Raw genomic sequence first — 18,399 nt, 5'->3', positions numbered from 1 at the left:
CGAACTGATACCCTCCCCTTGAGCTGACCTTCATGAAAGGATGGGGGACTCTTTTTTTCAGATGGCTGAACTGAGCCTGAGCTTTTTCTCTCCCAAGCTATATGGAGCACAACCAAGTTTATCCTCAACATCAGGCACATCTTTAGCAAGCCTGTCATTCCCCTTGAAGTGACTGGTTAACTGTGGCGTGTTCAAGAGGCTGATTCCCACCAGAATTCTGTGGTAACCGGTGGACATCAGTTCTGGTTGCTGAATTGTACTGCTATAATATCATGCTCCTGCTAGGCTCCTCGGGGCTTTCTCCCTTTAGACAGCAATGTAAGACTCGTCCTTTTCAGCAAGGCTTCTCCTAAGGATGGTGCGGGGAAATGGCTCCATTCTAGTTCTTATGCAAAAGTCCTTCAGGGCCTGATCCAAACACCACTGGAGCCAATGGGCACCTTTCTGTTGACTTTAAGAGACTTTGGATCGGGCCCTAAGCCATGAGGATTGTACTGAAACTTAACATGGTTCTATACAAATTATTTTCCAAACCCATGGAATTTAGTAGCCATTGAGGGGAGTTTTCTATAGCAGGGATCTCATTCTTCACTCCGTTCTGCAGGGTGGTCCTATAGAGAAAAGATCTAAGGACTTTTTCATGAGAAAGGAAATAAATCAACTAGATTTGATCTCTCTAAAGTAAGTAGCCTGTGGGGAAAGGGAGGGGAGCTTTGTTCCTTCACTTTGAAGCAATTGATGTACCTATGAATTGATACCGTGACATCTGGTTGGTGCAGAAAGGGGATCTTGTTCCACAATTCTGTCCTTTTCGTACAACCTCCTTTAGCTGGATGACTTCACTTCGGCACGGGTAGCGCTCTCTCTCTCTCTCTCTCTCTCTCTCTCTCTCTCTCCTGAGGATTTGAATTGATTTGCAACATCTTAGCAAATGTGCCTCTCAGGTCTTCTCCCTCCTCTGGGGCCACCTGCTGTCATTGCTTGAGAATCTGCAGACATGCCAGCTGCAGAGGATGTACAAGCAAGTGAGCTGCTCTTTGGAGCAGTACAGGAAAAATCGGAGCAAGCAGACCATGTTCTCTGCGACCCAACCTCTGCCTATCTACTGGGCACTAACAGGAGCTGCTATGTATTTCTCCATGTCTGTCCCAATTCTGCAAACGCTTGGGAATGTGCGTATCTATAAACACGTGAACAAACCCACTGAAGTCTCAGGGAACTAGTCATAAACCACTGGATGGATTCTCTGGCTTGTGCTATGCAGAAGGTCAAACTGGATGATCATAATGGTCCTTTTGGCCAGGGAACCTATTAACCGCTATATGCGAAATTGTGTTTGTGCCTAAATGTCTGGAGGATCTGGGCTACCAAAAGTAGCGAGTGCATCTGAAGCCCATGACGCTTGCCCTCTGGGGTTCCAGAACAGAGAGGGCCAGGGAGCCAGGGCCCTCCCACTTTTCGCTGGCCAAGTGGGGCGGGGGGACAGAGAGGAAGGAGTAGGGTAGGACCTCGGAGGAAGAGGTGGTACGGGGGGGAAGGGCATGGTTCGAGTGCTGGTGACCCCCTCACGTTTAGGCCATTTCTGCTGCTCCTGCTTACCCTAACTGATGAAAGAAAGGCTTTAGTCTTTGCCCATGTGGAAAATACATGCTGGGCTACTCAGTGACCCACATCCAGCCAGAAGATGTTATGTGGTCGAGTATTGTGGAGCTACTCCCTGGCACACTGTGCACTCAGCTGGGCAAAGATATTTCAGCAGGCCTGCCCCACGAACCCATTCCTGCGCGGTGGAGGGGCTGCCCAATGGGTCTATGAGCGACACCTGCAGAATCTTCCTAGAAACTCCTTTTTTTATCAGTGGCCTGTGGGGCCTGAGAGCCAGACCCTCACCCTCCTATCGCCCCACACCTGGGACATTAGCAGCTTTGCAGGAACCGGGATTTTCCAAAGGCTGCAGTAAGCAGCAGGCACTGGCCCTGATTTGAAGGCTTGTTTTTGTGGATTCAAAAACTGCAGTTTTCTTGACTTGAGCAGAACCCAGCCACCCTGAGTTTGGGCTAACATGGTTTGAAGATAATGTGTTATTTACTAGCCCAATGCACAGAATGGGACTGACCACAGGCAGCCTAGCTCATGTAAACATACACGTGGTCCATATGCAGTCTGCACTCAATTTGCCATACTGTGTTCACAGACTCCAGCCCAGGAGAATCCCTGGAAGGCCTGGTGCTTCTGTTTTCCTGTGGGCAGAGACACAGACACCTTACCCAGAGGGGATCTGCAGGGGCCTCTGTTGCAATTGCTCTGTTATGAGAGGAAATCCAGCCCAACCGCTTTCCCCTTGGCACAGCCCAGTCAGGTTCAGGCTCACCCCTGCTATCTCGGAATAATGTGCACTGGCTACAAATCTATCCATGGGGGAAAAAGGGGGTCACATGGCTGCAGAGCAAACGGTCATTTTCACACACTGCTGATGCACGTCTCTGAGGATCTTGGGACTGGGCTGCAGCTGCTTCTGCTGCTCGTGAGCATGAGATCAGACCCAGGTGCAGCATCGGGGCCCAGAAACAAGAGCGTGACGTGATCTTACTGCCCTGCTCCATGCGAGCAGTTTAACTCTGAGGATGGTGTGAAACCAACAGCTTTAAATAGGAAGCTTTGTCCAGATCCCTCAGAGGTCTACGATATTTCAGGTGTTCACATTAAACAAAGATTCCTCTCTCTCCTCCCCATTCTCTGACTAACCGTTGTCTGCCTCACTCCGAATGTCTGCAGCACCGTCTGCCAAGCTGGCCCTGAGGAAATGAAGAGTCAGATCTCACTCCAGGCGCCGTCATGCACTAGACATTTCCTTTTGGCCGTGCCCTGACAGCTCAGTGTAAGAATGCTGTGTGGAATGCTTTAATGTGGAGCTCCGTTACCACTTCCCCCAGGCCTTCAGAAGTCAAATGTTCCATCTTTAAATAGTTATCCTGGACAAGCATAGAGGAAAAAGAACAAGTGGATTCCTGCGTTTGCTATCAGAGGAGACTGAGGAGACCTACTTGGTCTCCTAGGCCCTCCCTCGGCCAGAGCTGATTTGTTTCTTACAGAACATTTTCACGTGCTTTGTCCAGTCTAGTTTTATTGGCCCAAGCGATGGGGCTCCTACTCCTCCCTCCCATTTCAGCAGAGAATTCAAAAAGTGAAACATTTGGAGAACTAAGGTGGGATTTTCCAAGTCACCCAGTGTTGGCCTAACGCTGATTCCCCCTGAAGCCAGGCCTGCACTGAGCATTTGGGAACTCCATCCTAACTTAATTTGCATGGATGTGGATCCCAAGGGAGAAGAAGAGTCCACGAAAGAGATGGCAAATTCATCTGCCAGCTGACCTGCAGGGACAGTTCATCTACCAATCAGAACACAGGTAGCTCTGTTGAACAGTGAGAATAGACTTGTGACCATCCCGCTTTGCACATGCATCCTGCAAAACCTTTGGGAAATGCTTAACAAATCAGAGCCTCCCCCTGCAGTTTTGCATTCCCCCCTCTTGACTATTTCTCTGCAAGCCCCATGCACTGTAATTTCTACCATTAACTAGTTAGCAGGGGAGCGTTCAGAGCTAGGGGCTTGGTTCAGCCCCATCTTTGCTATTTTGAAGCTGTGCAGAGTATTTGTGGATGCAGGTAAACGAGTGAGGTGTTCTGTTACTGCACCCATTTGCTATGAGTGTGCATAAGAAGGGGTCTGAGTGTGACAAGAAGGGGTGAGAGCTTCACAATGTTCGTTATAATACGGGAGCCTCATTAGGTGCAGGCAGGCATCCATCTCTGCTCATTACAGCAGGGAAACAAAGGGTGCCTGGAGTCATATGTGCAGACCAATAAAGACAAACACTTGTTTGTCTGGGGCTTTAGCCATTTCCCGTTCGGTGCCGGACTTCATAAAAGTTCATTAATGTCTGTATGGTTCCAGGTACGTCCCCTAAACTCCAATCTAGATTGGTCCTACCCTACGCTGCAATTCATGCTCAGTATAATTGAACTGAGGTGTCTGGTCAACGATTCTCTCTCTCCATATATATACACACTCACATACACCCCTTTATCTATCTAATATGGAGGCACTAGTCACGTTGAGAACCTCTGTCTTATGACAAATTCCCTTTCTCATGGTCATTGGAATCCTTGTGGGTTGCATTAGGGAATATTCATTGTTGGGTACGACTGTAGCGAAAAGGCCTGTTTTTCTGACCCCAAGGGAAGTGGAGAAAGGAGAGAGAACAGAAGGGAAGAACCCCTCTGGATGCTCAGATTGCAGGCTGAGTTTATAGGGCTCGCAGTTTGGGGGGAGGAGTCCCAATCCATGGGTGCAGCCAAACTACGTTGAGCCCAGGAGCCAATGGGGGGTCAAAGGTTGTGATTTCCAATAATGGACTCAGCAGCCGGTGCTGGTTTAGCACAATTTGGACCAGCCTGCTCTAAATCGTGGTAGTGGGTAAGATCCCCCAAAAGATGTAGGCTCCAACACACTCCCTTTGCTAGGCCAGGTGGAGATCGCTGGAGTGCAGCCAGGCTCTGCTGCTTCTTCCTTTGCCTCAAACATGCTCCATACTCCAGGGGTGTGATGGAAGAGCTTAGAGTCACTACAACTCTGTATCTCTCAGGGATCCCCAGGCCCCCTAGGAATCTCCAGGTAGCCAGTCAAGCTAGCTTTCCATACTCTTTCCACCACAGGAGCGATGAGGCCGAGGATCTGGCCCACACTGTCTTGCTCTAAGAAATTTCTGATGTAACAATTAAAAACTGCACCATAAGAACAGACCTAAGCTCCCCTGCCACTGCATGCACAGCTATTTCCACATTAGCACTGCCCTGCCCTGCGGTCGCTAGGTATCACAGAAAACTAAGCGCTGCAAGACTGTGGAATGTCATAGTGAGAGAAATCCTTTTGCAGAGGTCAGAGCAAGGCTTTTAGTTTAGTCTTGTTTAGGCTTTATGGGGATTTGTGGCATTGCTTTGGAGAGGCAGGTTGGGTCTCTCACTCACACACACCCACACGCGCGTGCGCTATGTTTGTTGTTTCCATTAGAGGGTGAGAGCTCCCTGGTCCTGCCTCTGCAGTTTGTGCCGTTTTCTTTCAAACACCCAGCAGAGAGTTCCATGAGTCACAGGTGTCAGTGCTGCCTTTGCAGCACTGAGGACTGACATGGGGGAATGGCTGGAGTCACTGGCCATGTAAACAGTAAAATCCATTTCTTTTCTAGGCGCTGTGGATCTGGAGAGCAACTCCCAGAAGCTAGGCTGCTGGAGGTGCGTAGCTCAAGGCCCAGTGTCTGAATGGCAGGACTGGCTGGTTGAGAGGTGCTGGAGAGAAAAAAAACAAAAAAAGGAGAGGAGAGAGGGCACTTGCTCAGTGGGGCTGCCATCCTCCATCACACACAGACCCAGCAAACTCAGGGAAAGCACCATGGGATCGCATTTGCGCTGCGAGAAAACCTCCGCGGCTGGCCCCTTGCAGTGACTCAGGCTGAGGCTATAAAACTGGTGTGTATATGTTCAAACTTGGGCTCTGGGGACCCTGCGAGAGGGGAGGGTCCCAGAGCTCTGGCTCCAATCTGAGCCTGACTGTCTACACTGCCCTATCTGAGCCCCTGTCAGCTGACCTGGGTGTTGTGTTCTAGTGCATTGTAGAGAAACTCTCACTGACAGGGCATGGATGCTCATGGCCAGGCCTTCCGCCGCGCCCACAAGGCTCAGCATCCCATACTCACCATGCAAGGGAGGGGCTGTAAGTGCGGCGCAGGTGAGTATAAACGCTCCTGTTAAAATGATGTTACTAGCGAGACACAAATAAATCAAAGGAAGCCGATTCCAAATGAAGGATCCCTGCCTGCTCTCACCTCAGCTGGGTGTGCCAGGGTATAACAGCACTTAGGGAGCTGTGCTTTTCAGAGCACTGTAACCCCTGGGTACAGCAGGGTGGGGCAGGAACTTGGAATCACTTGGGGGGGGGGGGCTTTTAGATCCATTATTATGCTGCAGTTTTTAACTGCCACATCTGAACTTTCTTAGGACATGACTGTGCCAGGTCTTTGGTCCCATTATTGCCGGGGTAAAAAGGATGAAAACTGGCTTGACCGGCCACCTGAAGATTGCTGTAGGGGGGACTGCACCAGTCTCGTGATAAAATCACCTCCCCCGTCTCCTACAGTCTTGCACTGAGCACAGCATGGCCTGTGTAGTGGAATGCATTGGATTAGGGCAGTATTTCCTGCATTGAGAGGATAGTATTCACTGTGACAAAGCCATGCATTCCTAACATGCCAGGGAGGTGCTTAGGGAATGAAGAGTAACTCAGCTGAAATCACTGAAGTCATGCCAGTATCACCGTGGTGTGGTGTGAGATCAGAATCAGGCCCTTGGATTGTAAACTCTTTGGATAGGAACTGTATCTCCATGGCCTGTTTGCATCTGTACACAATCCAGCATGTTGCTTGCTGGAATGAGATGAAGCTCTTAAAGAACAAGGAGTGAGGGAGGGAAAGAGAGCTGATTGGCTGGTTAGGCTGTCAATCATCCAGAGAGACAGAGGACTTCCCTTTCCTGCAAAGGATTCTGGTTTGGGAAGCCCTGTATAAATATCCTTCACTCCCAGCTAGGAGTCAAAGTTACAGGAGGAACGGTCACCTGGATAGACTGGGGTCTGTGGGAGGTACTTTATGGAAGGTGTTCATTGTTGGATCTTTTTACTCTTTTTTTTTTTTTTTGGTTAATTTAAAATTTTGGATTTTTAATTTTTTTTTCTGTGAATGGGGCTTGTTGCTTCAGTCTGGCCCCCTGTGAACAGTAAATCAGTCAGTGGCTTTCTGGTATGCAACATGGCCAACCCCAAGAATTGAACCTCAAGAGTTAGCCCCCCTGCAAAATCACAAGATTGATCATCTTTGTTGCCTGTCTCTGAACCTTTTCCAGATCCATTATATCCTTTTTGAGATGGGGCAACCAGAACTGCAGGAAGTATTCGAGGTGTGGGCGCACCAGGGATTTATGAGACTTTCTCTTATTTTCTATCCCTTTCCTAATCATTCCTATCTTTCTGCTAAGTTTTTTGACCACTGCAGTTCATGGAGCTGAAGTTTTTGGAGACTGTTCCATGGTGACTTCAAGATCTTTTTTGAGTGGTAACAGCTAATTTAGACCCCATTGTTATATGTGTAGTTGGGATTATTTTTCCAGTGTGCATTACTTTAAATTGATGTTGAATTTTGTTGCCCAGTCTCACATCTTTGTGAGTTCCTGCATGGAACTCTTCGCTGTCTGCTTTAGAAGTGGTGGCAGGTGAGACACCACCGAGAGTCAGCATACTGACCTATGGAGCTGATCTGCAAGATGACCAGCAGGAGGTGCCAGCGTGGTGAGTCCTACCCTGTCACAGCATGTTATGATTTTATTTTGTTTCTGATCTTTCTGCTTGCTGTCACTTGAGTCTCTGTTAAATAAACTTACATTTGTTAATAGAGCAATCAGCGATAAGCACAGGGCGTTAAGTGGAGCTGTGATCTACTGTGTAATTGGCAAGCTGAAGTGTGCTGCCTTTGGGAGCAGGCTCTGGGAAGTCTGAGTGTGCAGTGGATGCAGGTCTGGGTGACCCAGGGAGACGCTTGGAGGACTCGGGGAGGTGAGTGTGCCTGTCACTGACTGGTACAGAGAGCAGGGTCCGAGGAGTAGCAAGGCAATGCTTGTGTTGCCAGAGGCTGATGGAGTTGGAGAACTGACACAGCAGGTACAGACCATGCAAAGGGTGGGTGGTAGCCCTCAGGAGCTCACATAGAGACAAATACTAGGACTGGGAAGAGGAAGGGCTGCGTCTGCATCATTAAACAATCCCACGTATCTGAACCCATGGTTAGCACAGCGTGGCCAGTACAGGACTTGGGGGTGCAGCCTGATCGCTGAGCCTCCAACAGGCTCCCACTGTGTTTGCTGAGTGAGGTGAGAGAGCTCGGCGGCCGGTGTTCACCCACCCAGATCTGTGAAAGGCACAGCGTGGGAGCACTGGTGCCGACCTTTGGTTTTTGCCAGCAGATGCTCCCCTCTGCTGCCTCATCCCCCGTGTGAGCAATGGGCAAGGCCTCAGGGGGGAAGAGGCTGAGCGGGGGCAGGGCCTTGGGACAGAGCATGGACGGCGGGTCAGGGCCACAGTCCAGGTGCTGGGGCCTACAAAAGATTAATCTGGCCCTGTGGGTGCTAAGCACCCCCTATTTTTTGGGGGGTGCTTGAGCCCCAGAGCATCCATGGAGTTGGTGCCTATGGCAGGGAGACAGCCTTCCTGGTTCGACTGTCCCAACAGGTGGAGTCCCCTCAGTGTCCTGCAAATCACATGATTCTCATCTGGGTGTAAATCCAGAGTAACGCCACTGAAGTCAGTGGCACTGATCCATGGCTCAGGCTGAGCTGTGCAGGATACAGGACCCTCTTAATACCTGCCTGTAGGCCCCACTAGCCTGAGGCTGGAAAAGGGGCAGCGTGACCCCCCCCCAGCCTAAGTTACAACACTCTCTAGTCTGTTCCAACTAGCACTAACCAGCCCCCTCCCCTACCATACCCTCTGTGCCAGGGGATGTGAGGTGGGGCAGCAGAGAGGCAGTTACCCCAGTTCTACACCCCCTGGGGCTTTCCTTATGGCAGGGGAATTCTCAGCTACCTGAGCTGTATCGCAGCAAAGGACCCAGCCCACAAAACAACCTGGAGGTCAGTAACTCTTACTCCAGATTCTCACTGAACTATTGAGATCAGAACGTGGCTCGTATACAGCGATTGTCTTGTGGGGAACTGATGATTTTTCCTCCCTCCCTCTAGGCTCTCGGTTTTAGTAGAAAACCTCCACCCCACATATTTACTCCATAGCCCCTAGGAACAAGCCCCACCCTCCCCCAGTACCATTTCTCCCCCCCGCCCCCCAAAATGGTGTCTGGTTTTAACTTTTTCCTCCAGTTTCTTTACCTTCTTGTCTTTTATCAGCAGTGGGTAGCAGTGGGTCTGTGTCAAGCCGTCTGTTCCTCCCTGTCTGAGCCCTGTACTCTGAGCTATGCTATCTATCAGAGGACTGTTCGACACCAGAAGTGAGATACTATATATCAGTATCTCATGAGAAAATGGTGGCATTTCCACATCTCGGGCTGATTCTCCATTAGGCAGTACCTTGTTGTCATTTATACTCCTTCCACGAAGGTGTAAATCAGTCATCGCTCTTTGATTTGGATACGTGCCTTTCCCAGTGTGTTGGGAATCAGCAGTGGGACATTTCTCTGACGGCCTCTTGTTCCATAGTAGCTGTACTCTGCGCATATGTTGCTTATTTACAATGATTAAACATGGAGTCCGTTCTCTTGCGCCAAGCCTGATGCTACTGGGTGATGCAGGGGGAATCCTCAGACCTAGAGTAGAAGCCCAGCTGCTCCATGGTACCTTCTACTGCACAGAGTCTGCAATTGCCATTGTATCTAATCTGGGGGACGGCAGTAGGGCCATTCCTAGCTGTTCTGGGGCCCTTCTCAGCCCCACCATGGTGGGTGTGGTGGAGCCCTAGGCCTGAGCAGACGGCCGATCCCAGGACTCCATGGGGGGGGGGGCTGGCTTGGGGGGCAGAGGGGGAACCACCCCCCAGCACTCACTGGTGGCCTGGCTGGGATCAGCTCACTCCACTTCCTGTCACCAGTAAGTGGAGCCCCGGCCCTGCTGCAGTGCTCAGGGGAGTGGGGGCAGGTCTGGGACGGAGCAGGGGCGAGGTGGAGCAGGGGTGGAGCAGGGGTGGGGTTCTGGGGAAGAGCCAGAGCAGGGCCTGGAGCAGCACACAGCTGCGCAGGGCACCAGGAAATTTGGTGCCCTACATAGCTGCATACTTTGCGTATGGGTAAGGACGGCCCTAGACTGCAGAGTCGTGCGGTGCCAATTGCTCTGGTCACCCCCTTCTCCAGCCCCTGTCCTACCTTCAACAGCTCCACAGGGAGGTTCACAGGGTGGAGCTGCCTGGCACATTCGGGTGCTGCTGATCCTCTGCCTAGGATCCCCAGAGCTTCGAGCTGATGCACACAAGTTCCAAAAACCTCTACAGGGGCGTGAGTTAGGCCTCTACATCAAATATCCTGGCGCGATCGTTAGTGCTTGAGTCACTCAGAAGTTAGCTGGGCTGTTTATTTTCAAAGGTCGTGAGATGTTCCTCAAGTCATGAGCTGCCCTTCAGATACTTCTCAGCTTTGCCGTTCTCATTATGAAGCTGGGATTATTAATGGCTTCAGGATAAATAGACGCAAGAACTAATTAATGGAGGAAATCCGGCTGTGTCTTGCAGGTCACCCAAGCAGCTCCAACCTAGTCAGCACTTCCTGGATTTCACATGAGGCTTTTTAAAAAGCAAAGCAGGGAACCAATTCAACAGCAAGTCTGTAGCAACTGGAGGATTTTGATGTGAAGGCAGAGGACGGTTATCTAAACCTTCCACCTGCGGTCAGGCAGTGGAGAAACTTTTGGTTACAATCCTATGTGTTATCCCTGCCAGCGGGAACACGGGCAGAATCTGTCTCCTCTAAAGTACTTTATCCTGTAATGTCTAGGCTTCAGTGCAAGAGTTCCAGGCAGGTATGTCCTTATCGACTGTGTCTGTTCAGGCCCAGATTCCACAGCACCATATGGTGGGAGCATCCACACCATGGTGCACACGTCTGTTACACTGACAAACCCCCATATTTGCGTGCCCAAATCCTATTCTTGCATCACAGTGGCCTTGGAAGCTGAATCTGGCTATCTATTGCATATTAATATCTTGGGTGTGCGACTTGAAAATTCAGCCCTAAAATAGCCACTTCCAGCGGCCCAATTAGCTGCTTACGTCGTTAAGCTAGAGAGTGTAAGGAGCAGCTTCCTGTCTAGAGCTGTGTTCTAATTTTTGTGGATTCCTGCTGGCTCTCTGACAATTAACCCGTTTTGGCTGTTTCAGTCCTCCACCATCTGACCTGTGTGCTGCATTCCCTGTTCTCACGGCCAAGGAAGTGTAGAGAAAACCCTTTGGAATCCATCAGTGCCTCTCGTTCCTTGGCTAGGGTTCAGCAACACTGGCCCCTCCTGAGCAATGAGACAGGAAATGAACACTAGCCTGTCTTCCCTTGAGCAGCCCACTTGGCTGGCTTTGTAGAAGAGAGACTGCTTCTCTTAACAATATGAGCTGGATCCTGTTCACCCCCATTGGAATCAATAGCAAAATACCCACTAATTTCAGTAGGATTAGGCCCTGTCTTCTTTGTATTATAGTAATACTTAAAGCTCAAGCCAAGAGCACAGACACAGAGTCCCTGCCCCGATGTGCTTACAATCTAGCATGTGGAGATGATGATGCTTCCTTTCTCCCACATTACAGATGGACAACTGAGGCACACAGATTAAATGACTTGCCTAAGGTTACAGAAGAAAAGTGTGGCAGGGAGTTGAACCTAAGTCCTAGTGCAGTGCCTTAGCCATGAGCACATCATTCCTCTCTGCTGGTATGACCTATGCCCTGGCATCATACACATGTACCAATGTTATTCCTGGACTTTGATACGGTCTCCCACAGCATTCTTGCCAGTAAGTTGAAGTTGGGGCTGGATGAATGGACTATAAGGTGGATAGAAAGCTGGTTAGAGCATCGGGCTCAACAGGTAGTGATCAGTTGGCAGCCGGTATCATGCAGAGTGCCCCAAGGGTTGGTCCTGGGGCCGGTTTTGTTCAATATCTTTATTAATGATCTGGATGATGGGATTAATTGCACCCTCAGCAAGTTCGCAGATGACACTAAACTAGGGGGAGAGGTAGATACAATGGACGGTAGAGATAGGGTCCAGAGTGACCTAGACAAATTGGAGGATTGGGTCAAAAGAAATCTGATGAGGTTCCATAAGGACAAGTACAAAGTTCTGCACTTAGGAAGGAAGAATCCCATGCACCACTACAGGCTGGGGAGTGACTGGCTAAATAACAGTTCTTCAGAAAAGGATCTGGGGATTACAGTGGATGAGAAACTGGATATGAGTCAGCAATGTGTCCTTGTTGCCAAGAAGGCTAATGGCATTTTGGGCTGTATAAGTAGGGGCATTTGCAGCAGATCGAGGGACGTGATCATTCCCCTCTATTCAGCACTGGTGAGGCCTCATCTGGAGTACTGTGTCCAGTTTTTTGGGCCTCACACTACAAGAAGGATGTGGACAAATTGGAAAGAGTCCAGTGAAGGGCAACAAAAATGATTAAGGGGCTGGAGCACATGACTTATGAGACGAAGCTGAAGGAACTGGGATTATTTAGTCTGCAGAAGAGAAGAATGAGGGGGGATTTGATAGCTGCTTTCAACTACCTGAAAGAGAGTTCCAAAGAGGATGGATCTAGACTGTTCTTAGTGGTGCCAGATGACAGAACAAAGAGTAATGGTCTTAAATGGCAGTGGGGGAGGCTTAGGTTGGATCTTTAGGAAAAACTTTTTCACTAGAAGGGTGGTGAAGCGCTGGAATGGGTTACCTAGGGAGGTGGTGGAATCTCCTTCCTTAGAGGTTTTTAAGGTCAGGCTTGACAAAGCCCTGGCTGGGATGATTTAGTTGGGAATTGGTCCTACTTTGAGCAGGGGGTTGGACTAGATACCTCCTGAGGTCCCTTCCAACCCTGATATTCTATGATTATGCCCTCTGCACTGGTCTCAGGTTTCAAAATGAACCTGCATTCATTTTGTGCCCTTCAGTTATCTAGCCTGAACGCTCCAGTACTGGTGTTATTTTTATTGCACTGTATGTTATAGCCCAAATACCCAAGTCCTTTGGGATGCTGAATACGGTAGTCTGGAATTTGAGGCGAGTAGATGAATGCCCATGGAATGACACCAGCCTTGCACAGACCTCTGGTGTGGCCTTCACTCAAATTGCACTAGAACCCTTCTGAATCTTCACAGCTAGAAAGGAAATGTTTCCTTTAGCTCAGAGTCTACCAGAGAGCTCTGGGATGATGGTCACAGCTTTATTTTTGGCTTTTTTGTGTCTCGACTGAGGAGAGAGAAAACAGCCCGTTGCTCTGGACCTCAGAGGAGCATGATTACAAGAAATGGCTCTGGTTCCCTTGGAGGAAGCTGCTGCAAAATGAAAGTGATTTTCATTTAAGAGGCTGCAAACAGAGAATTGGGACGTCAGGGGAGGGGTAGATAAGCCCTGAAACAAAACCGTACTGCCATGTGATTTGCCCATACTGTCCAAAGGAAAAAAGAAAGGGAAAATATAGGCCTGTCATAAACAGATAGCTAAGGGTTAATGTCTCTTTCACCTGAAGCACCTGACCAGAGGACCAATCAGGAAACCGGATTTTTTCAACTTTGGGTGGAGGGAATTGTGTGTCTGAGGTCTTTGTTTTGCTGTCTGCCTGCTTTCTCTGAGCTTTGGAGAAGTAGTTCTGTTTTCTAATCTTCTGTTTCTAAGTGTAAGGACAAAGAGATCAGATAGTAAGTTATATGGTTTCTTTTCTTTGGTATTTGCATGAATATAAGTGCTGGAGTGCTTTGATTTGTATTCTTTTTGAATAAGGCTGTTTATTCAATATTCTTTTAAGCAATTGCCCTGTATTGTGTCATCTTAATACAGAGAGACCATTTGTATGTATTTTTCTTTCTTTTTTATATAAAGCTTTCTTTTAAGACCTGTTGGAGTTTTTCTTTACTTCAGGGAAATTGAGTCTGTACTCACCAGGGAATTGGTGGGAGGAAGAAATCAGGGGAAATCTGTGTACGTTGGATTTGCTAGCCTGATTTTGCATTCCCTCTGGGGGAATAGGAAAGTCCTTTTTGTTTCCAGGACTGGAAACGGAGGGGGGGAGTCACTCTGTGTAGTTTCACAGAGCTTATGTCTGTGTATCTCTCCAGGAGCACCTGGAAGGGGGAAGGGAAAAAGGATTATTTCCCTTTGTTGTGAGACTCAAGGGATTTGGGTCTTGGGGTCCCCAGGGAAGGTTTTTCAGGGGGATCAGAGTGCCCCAAAACACTCTAATTTTTTGGGTGGTGGCAGCAAGTACCAGGTCCAAGCTGGTAACTAAGCTTGGAGGTTTTCATGCTAACCCCCATATTTTGGACGCTAAGGTCCAAATCTGGGACTAAGGTTATGATATGGTGTGCAGTGGTGGGATAGACAGAATCCAGAAGCCAGTAGGATTATTATATTTTTCTTTTCTCTGCTAAGGGCTTTTTAGCAGAGAGAAACAGTTGGTTTTAAAAGGGAACCAAAGAGAATTTTTTTTTCTGCTCTCTCTGGCAGTTTGTGGCTTGCATGTTAAGCAAGAAGCCATTACCAGACTATTAACAGTCTTTTGTCACACAATAGCACTCCCATTGAGAGTCATACCAGCACTATATACATGCAAATAAAGTGGTTTTTCAGGTTTACTTAACATTGAAGATTAGCTAAAGGCACTGTTGCTAGGCAGACTTCAGGAGGCAACAGAGCCTGCAGTTCAGAAGAGAAACACCGGAGGGCACCCCAACACAAGAAAACAGGAATCATGACTTCTAAGGCAAAAATTGAGGCCGAAGAGCAATTCAAAGAAGCTGAACACAGGCGAGAGATGGAAAAACACAAACAGGAACTAGAAATAAAACAAAAAGAGATGGAGCTGAAAGAAAAGGAAGAAAGCATCAAACTGGCAGCCTTCCAAAGAGAACAGGCAGCCAAAGAGGCAGCACACAAAAGAAAACTAGAAGAAGAAGAGGTGGCCTACCGAAGGAAACAAGCAGAAGAAGAGTTGGCCCACCGCCGAGAAATGGAAAAACAACAAAAAGAGAATGAAGAGAAGGAAAAACAGAGAAAACATGAACTGGACTTGGCAAAAGCTGGGCTGCATGTGCCAGCCAACCCTAACAACCCGGCGCCAATTATTGCTCCACAGCACAGGAAATTTCCCACCTAAAGGCAGGTGATGACACCGAGGCCTTCTTGGAAAATTTTGAAAGAGCCTGTCTTGGGTACAGCATCCCCAAAGACCAGTACATGGTAGAATTAAGGCCACAACTCAGTGGACCTTTAGCAGAGGTGGCAGCTGAAATGCCTAAGCAGCAAATGAATGACTATAAACTTTTTCAAACCAAGGCCAGATACAGAATGGGGATAACTCCAGATAATGCCCGTCGGCGCTTCAGAACCCAAAAGTGGAAACCAGAGGTGTCATTTCCCAAACACGCCTACTACATTGCAAAAAACTATGAGGCCTGGATAACAGGAAACAACATTCAAACCTTGGAAGAACTGAACCTCCTCATACAAATGGCGCAGTTCTTGGATGGTTTTCCTGAAGACATCACACGGTACATACAAGATGGAAAACCCAAAGATCTCGCTGAGGCGGGGGAGATTGGAGCCAAATGGATGGAACTGGCAGAAAGCAAGAAAGCTACTGTCAAGGGGAACGATTACCCCAGGGGGCACACAGACCATAAACCCTACAACCGAGGACAGCCAAAGACCCCACATACCACCCAAATAAAGCCACAGATACCCTACCCTTCCACCTCACCAGTCTCCAGTACCTCACCTCGGCCCAGTGACTCATCAGATGGAAGATGCTTTAAGTGTAATGAACTGGGACATATCAAGGCCAACTGTCCCAAGAACACCATGCGAGTGCAATTCATTACACCACCATCACACCAAAGATCCCCAGGCCCAGATGCCTCTCAAATACCCTTGGAGCGAAGGGAAAATTTGAGAGTGGGCGGAAAGAAGGTTACTGCGTGGAGAGACACGGGGGCACAAGTGTCAGCTATCCACCAATCCTTCGTAGACCCCAAATTCATCAACCCAAAGGCCAAAGTTACAATTTACCCCTTCATGTCACAAGCTGTAGACTTGCCTACAGCTGAACTGCCTGTCCAGTACAAAGGCTGGTCAGGAATGTGGACTTTTGCAGTCTATGACAATTATCCTATCCCCATGCTGCTGGGGGAAGACTTGGCCAACCAGGTGAGGCGGGCCAAGAGAGTGGGAATGGTTACACGTAGCCAAACCAGGCAAGCTTCCAGACCCATTCCTGTTCCTGAGCCGTCCACAGAGGCCCCGTCTGTGTTACCAGAGACCCAGACAGAGGTAGTGGACCCGGATTCCATGCCTACCACTGAAACAGCCACAGCATCTCCAGTCCCAGGCCCGGAACTGGAACAGCAACCAGCACCAGCAAGTGCAACCACATCTTCAAACTCAACACCAGAGGGCGCCAGCGAGCCAGAACTGGCAAAAGCAAAAGACAGCCATACCCAAAAGGCTCAGCCAGAGCCTAAAATACCCTCAGGTGCACCAGCGGGGAGCGGTTCACCAGCAACGGAAATAACCCCATCACCTACATCGCTTCCAGAGGGACCAAGCCCAAGTCCACAGTCTGAGGAAGAACTGGTGACCCCAGCCTCAAGGGAACAGTTCCAGACTGAGCAGGAAGCAGATGACAGCCTTCAGAAAGCGTGGGCGGCGGCACGGAGCACCCCACCGCCTCTCAGCTCTTCTAATCGATCCCGGTTTGTTATAGACCAAGGACTTTTATACAAGGAAATTCTTTCTGGTGGACACCGGGAAGAATGGCAGCCACAAAAACAGTTGGTGGTTCCAACTAAGTACCGGGGGAAGCTCTTAAGCTTAGCCCATGATCATCCCAGTGGCCATGCTGGGGTGAACAGAACCAAGGACCGGTTGGGGAAGTCCTTCCACTGGGAGGGGATGGGCAAGGATGTTGCCAAGTATGTCCGGTCTTGTGAGGTATGCCAAAAAGTGGGAAAGCCTCAAGACCAGGTCAAGGCCCCTCTCCAGCCACTCCCCATAATTGAGGTCCCATTTCAGCAAGTAGCTGTGGATATTCTGGGCCCTTTCCCAAAAAAGACGCCCAGAGGAAAGCAGTACGTACTGACTTTAGTGGACTTTGCTACCCGATGGCCAGAAGCAGTAGCTCTAGGCAACACCAGGGCTAACACTGTGTGCCTGGCCCTAACAGACATCTTTGCCAGGGTAGGTTGGCCCTCCAACATCCTTACAGATTCAGGGTCTAATTTCCTGGCAGGGACCATGGAAAAACTGTGGGAAACTCATGGGGTGAATCACTTGGTTGCCAACCCGTACCACCATCAAACCAATGGCCTGGTGAAAAGGTTCAATGAAACTTTGGGGGCCATGATACGAAAATTCATCAACGAATTCTCCAATAATTGGGACCTAGTGTTGCAGCAGTTGCTGTTTGCCTACAGGGCTGTACCACATCCCAGGTTAGGGTTTTCACCATTTGAACTTGTGTATGGTCACGAGGTTAAGGGGCCATTACAGTTGGTGAAGCAGCAATGGGAGGGGTTTACGCCTTCTCCAGGAACTAACATTCTGGACTTTGTAAGCAACCTACAAAGCACCCTCCAACACTCTTTAGCCCTTGCTAGAGAGAACCTAAAGGATGCTCAGGAAGAGCAAAAGGCCTGGTATAACAGACATGCCAGAGAACGTTCTTTCAAGGTAGAAGACCAGGTTATGGTCTTAAAGGCGCAACAGGCCCATAAGATGGAAGCATCATGGGAAGGGCCATTCACGGTCCAAGAGCGCCTGGGAACTGTAAACTACCTCATAGCATTTCCCAATTCCTCACTAAAGCCTAAAGTGTACCATGTTAATTCTCTCAAGCCTTTCTATTCCAGAGACTTACAGGTTTGTCCGTTTACAGTCCAGGAAGATGATGCTGAGTGGCCTGACGGTGTCTACTACGACGGGAAAAAAGACGGTGGCGTGGAAGAGGTGAACCTCTCAACCACCCTGGAACGTCTGCAGCGGCAACAAATTAAGGAGCTGTGCACTAGCTTCGCCCCATTGTTCTCAGCCACCCCAGGACGGACTGAACGGGCATACCACTCCATTGATACAGGTAATGCTCACCCAATCAGAGCCCCACCCTACCGGGTGTCTCCTCATGCCCAAGCTGCTATAGAATGGGAGATCCAGAACATGCTACAGATGGGTATAATCCGCTCATCTACCAGTGCATGGGCATCTCCAGTGGTTCTGGTACCCAAACCAGATGGGGAAATACGCTTTTGCGTGGACTACCGTAAGCTAAATGCTGTAACTCGTCCGGACAACTATCCAATGCCACGCACCGATGAGCTATTGAAAAAGTTGGGACGTGCCCAGTTCATCTCTACAATAGACTTAACCAAGGGGTACTGGCAAGTACCGCTAGATGAACCTGCCAAGGAGAGGTCAGCATTCCTCACCCATGCGGGGGTGTATGAATTCAATGTCCTTCCTTTCGGCCTTCAAAATGCACCCGCCACCTTCCAGAGGCTGGTAGATGGTCTACTAGCTGGACTGGGAGAATTTGCAGTTGCCTACCTCGATGATGTGGCCA

The sequence above is a fragment of the Gopherus evgoodei genome, chromosome 4 (genome assembly GCF_007399415.2).
Source record: "Gopherus evgoodei ecotype Sinaloan lineage chromosome 4, rGopEvg1_v1.p, whole genome shotgun sequence".
In the NCBI taxonomy this organism is placed as follows: Eukaryota; Metazoa; Chordata; order Testudines; family Testudinidae; genus Gopherus; species Gopherus evgoodei.
Note: the sequence above shows the minus strand (reverse complement) of the source record.